This window comes from Prunus avium, chromosome 4 (genome assembly GCF_965620075.1).
Source record: "Prunus avium chromosome 4, drPruAviu1.hap1.1, whole genome shotgun sequence".
Lineage (NCBI taxonomy): Eukaryota > Viridiplantae > Streptophyta > Magnoliopsida > Rosales > Rosaceae > Prunus > Prunus avium.
Genome location: NC_142287.1, coordinates 22,032,656 through 22,041,207, shown reverse-complemented (window position 1 = coordinate 22,041,207; position 8,552 = coordinate 22,032,656).

The following is an 8,552-nucleotide window of genomic DNA, read 5'->3' as shown; positions in this document are numbered from 1 at the left end:
TGCAAGTTATATGCCATAGCAAATAATAACTATTTCTGACAGCGGTTAATTGCAATCGGAAATGAAAATTTACTTCTGACAACAAAAATTATTCGTCGGAAATCGACAACTATTTTCGACAAGCAAAACATGTCGTCGGTAAAATGCAATTATTTCTGACCGCACATAATTGCCCTCGGAAATAAGTGACTACTGCCGAGGGCAAAAACCGCCCCTCAGAAATAACCACGACAATTCCGACGGCCATGTGTTTTGTCGGTAATACATCTGGCGCCAAGGCTTCCCGCCTAAAAACAATGTATTTCCGACATCCATAGAGACTTTTTCCGAGGGTACATTAATAGTCGGAAATAAAATGTATCATATTGACATATTTCCGACGACCAACGTTTTTTAGTCGAAAAAATGACATTTTGCGACGATATTTAGGGGCCATCGAATAAAGTTTGTCGCAAAAGACCTTTTTTTTTTTGTAGTGTGGGGTTTTACCACAAAAGGCCTCGATATTAGTTAGAGTGTGGTAATTCTATTTAAACCCATTTGTTTTCTTTCACCCCATCGATATGGGATTCCAACACAGCTTGCACCAAAGTAGCTCTACCAGCATAGGAAAGCATTTTACTTTTCCAAGAAACCAATATGTTATGCACTTTATCCACCAAACTAGTGAAAGTAAATTTGTTGGCTCTATTATGCAATAAATGCATTCCCAATTACTTCCCCAAATTATCAGTAAGAGGAGAACCACATATACAACTAATTTCTTTTGCCAATTCCTTACTAAGAGTTATGTTCGTAATAAGGCTCACCCAGAAGGGTCTATTGCGGAAGGTTACTTGGCAGATGAATGCATAACATTCTGCTCTCGCTATTTGAGTCGTGTTAAAACTAGATTTAGTCGTACAGAGAGAAACTATGATGGAGGACAACCATCATCTGATGCATATGAATTATCCATATTTTCAGCATCTGGTAAAGCTTTTGGGAAAAGTGAATTATCCATATTTTCACACTCATTGAGAGAATATGAGCATACATTAACTTGTTTGTTAACATATGCATTGTTATCTCATGCGTGCAGAGAACATAAAAATTCTCTAGTCCACTCTGGAGTCCAAGATGTGGATGGGACACATAGGCATCAATTTGCCAATTGGTTTGAAAAGAGAGTAAGAAAATATTTTTTGTTTTGTTTGCAATTTCACTTTAAGTGTTGGGATCATATAAGGGTCATTGAAATATATTTTTCTTAACTTGTAGATTGAACAACTGTACAAGGACGGGAAAGTGAGTAAGGAAATGCTTGCTTTGGCCCATGGTCCTGAAAGGCGAGCCACTTACTATTCTGGTTACAATATGAGCGGGTTTAGGTTCCATACCTTGCATCGTGATGAGAATAAAAAAACACAAAATAGCAGTGTCATGGTTAAAGGGGAGAATCAAATTGATGATGTTCCTTGGTATGGAACATTAACATAAATTGTAGAGCTTTGTTATACACAGAAGAAAAGGGTTGTATTGTTCAATTGTAATTGGTATGATACAACCCAAAGAGGAAGGGGTTATAAGATTGATCGTTATGGGATTACAAGTGTTAACACAACACGCAAGTTACATACTAAGGATCCATTTGTGTTGGCAAGCCAAGCAACACAACTGTTTTACGTCAAAGAAATAAAGAATAGGACATGGAGTGTGGTGGTGGAAACGAAGGCTAGAAATGTTTATGAAATGCCTAATGATGAAGGAGAACCATACCAAGAAGAAGAGGCTCAAAGGTGTATACACGCAACTACCAACCAAAATGAAGACGAAAGTAATGATGTTAATAACAGTGGGGATGAGGACGAGGATGAGACTAATCATATGGATTTGGAATGAGATATAGTGTGATTCTTTTTATTATTTTGTGTCGTAAATGTTTTATTTATAAATGGATAGTATTTTTATTTATGTTTGGAATACGAAACTCTTTGGTTATTTTAGTTGTTATTATATTTGGTGGAGTATTTTTTATTTCTGTTTTGATTGTTTTATGTCTAATTCTATTATAATAGTATTTCTTTTTTATTATTGTCTATTTTGCTAATGAACACAAATGGTAGCTATGGCAAGAAAAGGAAGGAGTCGCAATACATCATCAACCAATGAACAGGGAGAGTTACTTAGATCCTCTGCAGTCCAACATGCCTCTTTTGAACCTGCTTTCAACCACATTCAATTTAAATGAACCATGATGGTGGTTCCCAAGCAAGTAGTACTTGTACTTTATGAGTTTTCTTCCTAACAGCCCCAACAGCTAAAACAATTCTCTAAAAAGACATAGGCAACTCATGTTCATCATTAAAGACATGGTTTCTCCACTTCCAAATGTACCAGTAGGTAAAAACCAAAAATGAGCTCCAGTAATACCTCTAAGGCAGTCCCTGTATACATGGCTCCACCACCTTGAGGCTCATATAAATAGAAATTCTTTGGAAAAAAAAAAGCATTCTCAGTTGTGCAAATTCAAGGCCCTAAAAGGTTGAGCCCAATCGGAGTTGAATCCAAATGTGTGTGCTTGGTTGAAGCCCTTGAAACTCAATGAGGCCTGCATGGAGAAAAAGCTAAAAGCCCAATTGTTGCGTCTCTCTCACTTGCCTTGCGACTGAGGAATAGCATACTTGCCTTTTGATATACTTGCTGCTGCCACTTTTTAAAACTTGTTGAAAACTTTGACCACAACAGCTAGTTCCACTATTGAACTTTGACCATACTTGCCTTTTTGTTTTGTAAAATATACAACTATAAACGGCTATATTCAATTTTTTAAATTTTTTAATTTTTTAGATTTGCAACTCAATTCTTCCTATAAATACCCACCAATCTCTCATAATTTTTACACACCACAACATCTTTATCAATTTTTACACACCATTCCTACAAATTGACCAAACAAAATGTTGGTTTCCAAATCTTGTCCAAATTATGATTCTTTTTTTGTTGTTGAAATGTTCACACAAAAAAAAACAAACTAACTAACATAACATGAATAAACATTAAAGTAAAATAGCTAACAAAAAAAAAACACGTAAATCAAATTACATCATAAAAAAAAATATAGAGAGCCCGCCATGGATATAGGGCCTTCCATTGTGGGAGAGATTCCTTTAGAGCCCCAAAGATTCCATCAGAGCTCTAAATAAGGCTCTATCCACCATATTTAGAGCTCCGACCATTGGAGATGGCCTAAAAATATGAAGGATAGTTTTAGAAGGCCAATTAAATAAGGCTAAGATATTACTTAATTGCAAATATTAAACTAGACAAACTAATTTTATATAAAATAAAAATAAAAAACGAAGTCACAAAATGTGGGTATTACAAATATATAGATTAGTACAGTCTAGAAGTTTCCTCTTTTCACCTATAGCAATCAAGTTTCAAAACTGAACTGCACAGATGAAATGGGATCAGAATTGCTTCGGCTTTGGGCGGCTATCTCCATCATCGCCAAACTTCTTCCTAGCTGCCCAGAACTCAACCACAAGACTTACAAAAAGCATCAATAGTTAATTGTCTCTTAGCTCTTTGATCATTGGAAAGCACCTTACCTTGGTAAACTAACCAAAGAAAAATCTGCAGTTTATGAGGGGTCTTCAGCTTCCACAAAATCTTCCCAAAAGGATCAACCCAATCCTCACTTGGAAAAAGTAAATGATAAGCAGACTTGACTATAAAGATACCATTAGCAGATGGCTTCCAAACTTGAGCATCTGACAACCTACTATCAAAACCTACTGGCACATTAATAATGTGTTGAATAAACTCATCACTTAAAACACATCTAAGCTTTTCAATATCCCACCAACCATGCTTAGAAAAAGAAGAAACAGTACAATTAACATCCTCAATGCCATCAAGATTTGTCTGCTGCAACAAAGGAGTATCATTACACCAAGAATCCTTCCAGAATCTAACATTGTCCCCATTACCAATCCTCCACTGCAAACCCCTCCCCAACAACTCAAACCCATACATAATACCTCACCAAGTTGAGGAACAATCATGTTTTAAAGAAGGATCCATAATTGAGTGACCTTTCAAATATTTTCCCTCAAAAATCCCGGCCCACAAACCTTGATCCTTAGAATGCAGCCTCCAACCAATCTTCACATTAATTGTAGAGGTTACAGCTTGTTGAAGTTTTTGGATCTGCCCGATGGGTCCCACTCTAACAACGATACTGTCCCCACTTTACCATCTGCCCAATCCGTCAGGTGTATACAAAAAAAATATATATTCACAAAAGCCAAAAACAAGAAAACAAGATGGAAATATCTCTTTGAAGACTAAATTAAAGTAGTACAGGATGGTCAAGGGGGAAAAATGGCAACAAAATAGATAACACGATGTTCATGAAAATACATTTTAAATTCAAGTGATATTTATAAAAATGATATATTTTGACAAATATTGGAAAAAAAAAATTCAGTTGTTCTAGATTATTGAAATACAATGCGAAGTGAACACTACAAGAGTGTCCCTCAAATAAGCTTTGTTTAAGAGATCTCTCAATTAAAATTTATATATATACACACACATATGATGATATTTGATTAATTAATTATAATCCTCTTTTTCAACATTACAAACCTCCATTTAAGGTGAAGCCTCTTGAGATGTTGAAGGAAACCAAGGTACCAGTTTACGAGTGCATAACTAGAAAATTAAGAGTGGTTGTTACGGGTTTTAGGGGGTCAATAAATGAACGTGACCTACTCAACTATCAGCTCGATTTTGTTTCATGGAAAACCATACAGTAGTTACCTCAACTAAAGTGTGTACTAATTAGTACATAATTGGAAAATATACATATTCAAAGTTCAATAAAATTAGAATAATTGTTTTGTTCATTATATAAGTATAGATCGTTATTCCATCATGTGTGAGCTCACAATAAATATTAATCATTACTGTAATGATATTTGATAAGTGCATTATTTCCTATATTTGTATACCTCTTTTTTTTTATTTTTGTAGAGAAAGTTAATTAAAAATAGTATTATTACTTTACTTTCCTTATTTTCAGCTATTCTGCGCTCTTGGAGGGGTTCTGACTGAAAATTGAATTTTCGAATGAATTTTAGCACAAGGCCAATGGAAAAGAAAGCTAAGACATTTAAGATCATTGTTTCAAAATTTCATAATTTTCTACCAAGCTAAATGCTTCAGACTTGCAAGTCAAGACAACCAAAGTTGAAATCCTGTCAAAACTGCACTACTATGGAGGATTGTAGATTTGAAGACCTTTCTGATTTTTCCTAGTGACGTGTGATATATGCTTGGAAAGCTTAGAGATCAACTACATTTCTCATATGTCTTTTAGAATTTTCTAGGAAGTGGAAAGACCCCAAAATATGCGTGCTAATTGACTGATATGTTTCCAAGTCAAAGAAGGATTCTTTCCTAGTTTGTTTCCTTAATTATTTGGGATTTTGTTTTGCTCTAGGAGATTCTTCCAGACCATTTTAGAGTAGGGTTTAGTTGTTTTACACTATATAAGGTCACCCTAAGCTCTCTTTATATACCATCTTCTTACCATATACAACTTTCATACACCCACAAATATATCAGAGAGAGCCAAGAGTTTGCAGCCACGATGCTTTTGGAGCTTACGAAGGTGTTGCTGTGGAGAATCTAAAGATCAAATACATCTGCCAAATCGGTTTTATGACAACAATTCTTTTGTTTATCTTTCTTTTGTCATGAACTAATTTCTCTTGCTAGTGCTACGATATAGCCTAGCCATGAATACTTGATTTTTATAGTTATATTAATTTATGATTACTACTTCATGTTGAGTATTTGTTACTATTCTTAATGCCTTAAATATCTAGCTAATATTTAATTGATGATCCAAACGAAGATCGAGTAGAGATGTTTGGTGTTTGCTTCTCGTAACAAATACCATGTCTTAAATGAGTGCTCGAGAGGGACTAACATGACTCATGGAATTTTCTTGCAGGTTTTCATAGAACTTAATGGGTCTTGATTTTCTAAATCCGTTTCTCGAGAGAGAATGGGTTGTTAATTGAGAATACTTTTGGTTGAGCCCGAGAGGGGATATCGAATGAATTAGAAGAAACCAAGTGTCAACATGGGTAGTAATTAGGGTTAGTTGGCTGTAAAAATTAAGTGGGATTGGTTATAGTGAAATCGAATGCTCTAGTGTCTCATCATCTTGATTTTTCACCGTTAATTAAATTGTTGTTTTTTATATTTATTTTAGTTTAGTTTAATAAATCAATCACTCTCATTAATTAATTGTTCAAATAAACTTCTAAAGTAATCATAATTGGTACTTAAAAGGAAATTATAGTCTTCGTGGGAACGACACTTCATTTATCTCTATATTACTTATGCAGATTGTATGCTTGCAATAATTTCACAACAATATTTCCTTTTGGTCTAGCAATTTTAGTGTCCACCAATTCTAGCGTTAATTAATATATTTAACATATGTGCCTTAATTTTGATCATATAAATTAAATGGATTATTTAAGATTTAAGCCAAAAGTATAAGAGCATCTCCAATAGCCTCTTCAATAGCTTTGGAATGCTAAAATAGGTGACTCATATAGCAAAACTCCCTCCAACAGACTTGTTAAACTTAATCACCAAAACTGCAACCCCTTTCTCTTTCTCCCAAGTTGACCTTGGGCTATTCAAAACATTTAGGCCCTGTTCGTTTACGTTTTAGAGGCTTATTTTCATTTTCAAAAAACAAAAACAAAGCAAAAACGTGTTCGGTAGGCAAAAACAGAAAACATTGAAAATGTTTTCATAAAATGAAACCAACTTCACGTTTACTTCTACAAAACAAAAAAAAGTTGTTTTTGTTCTCCTAGAAAACAAACGCTCAAAACACTCTCTTGCTCAATCTTCTCTCCCAATCAGACCAAAAACCAAAATTCTTCTCTCCTCACTCACCCTTCTCTTATCTCCCCCTTTCTTGACCACTCTTCTCTCTGGCTTGGCTCACTCCTCTCTACCAACAGGAACAACACCCATCTTCTCTGACCCAAAATAACACAAATCTGCAAACTAAGAAAAAAAATACAGAGGAAGAAAGAAAAGAAAAGAAAAACAGAGACAAGAAGAAGAACCACCATATACCCAGCTCAACCACCATCATCACCCAATCAAACCACCACAACCATTAATTAGTGGAACCTAGAGAGAGAGAGAGAGAGAGAGAGAGAGATGGGTGGGTGTATGAGATTCATGCCATGGAAGGAAGGAGGAGTGGGTGCGGCCTGGGAAGGAAAGGAAGAAGAAAAGAGGAAGAAAATGAGAAAAAAGAAATGGCCTTGGGAAGGAAAGGAAGAAGAAATTAGGAAGAAAGAAGAAAAGATGAAGAAAAAGAGACAGTCGTGCGAAGGAAAAGAATAAGAAAAGAGGAGGAAAGAGAGAAAAGGAGAAAAAGAAGAAAAAAAGAAAAGAAAAAAGAAAGGAGATAAAATAGTTTTTTAGCTTTAATTTTTTTCATTGTTTATAATAATAATTTTAGCCTCTAAAAATATCAGAATTATAAAAAATACACCTGAAAAACAATTGTACTACCAGACACGTTTTCATTGTTTTTGTTTTCTGAAGATGTTTTCTAATTAATCTACCAGACGCATTTTCATTTCCTGAAAATGCAAATTTGTTTTCTTGTTTTCATTCTTTGAAAATATTCTCTGAAAACACTCTCCAAAAACGTTACCAGACGGGCCCTTATATTTTTCTTTGGAAGAACAAAACCTACATTGAACAATGCTAAAAACCTACTCTTTTTTTTCTTTTCAAATAATAAATACATAGACTTTCATCATATGTTCTCGTATTTTTCCTTCTTCTTCTTTTTTTTTTCCAAAATATTGCATTAATTGAATTAAAAAGTATGTTAGGGCACAAATTATTGAAGGAGCAGATAAACATTTTCAAATTGTCACATAGATATTTGAAGAGTTTAATTTGCTATTATTGTGGGAGATGCTCTAACACTTTTATAATAACTAAAGAGTTAACACTAAAATTGTAATTAAGTGTTGATTGATTGTTTGATTAACTCTAAAATTAATCATGAATACCAACAATTTTTCCAACTCTCTCCCATTCAGATCACATGAGACCTCACACAAGACCGGGGGCCATCCAAACATGAGATAGTTGTTTTTTAGGTGATGATTGTCCCTCTTTATTTTTGTCCACTTACACTCTATTTTGTATGAGGTTGTTCTGCTTGGTAAGCGTATGATGTGGAGAGTTAGAACAGGAGAAGAAATAAAATTTTGGAAGGATCACTGGATTACTAAGGGCCCTTTGCTGCACTCTGACGGGTAGTATAAATCCAAGTAACTTAGATTGTAATGTGGTTAGCTTTGTGAAGAATGGGTGGTGGGACATGGGGAAGCTTCGTACTGAACTTGGTGGTGAAGAGATGGTTCAAAAAATTATTGGCACCCCTGTCGGGTTCAATAATAGTTTACAAGACACTCAAATTTGGAAATCTACTGCCAATGGGG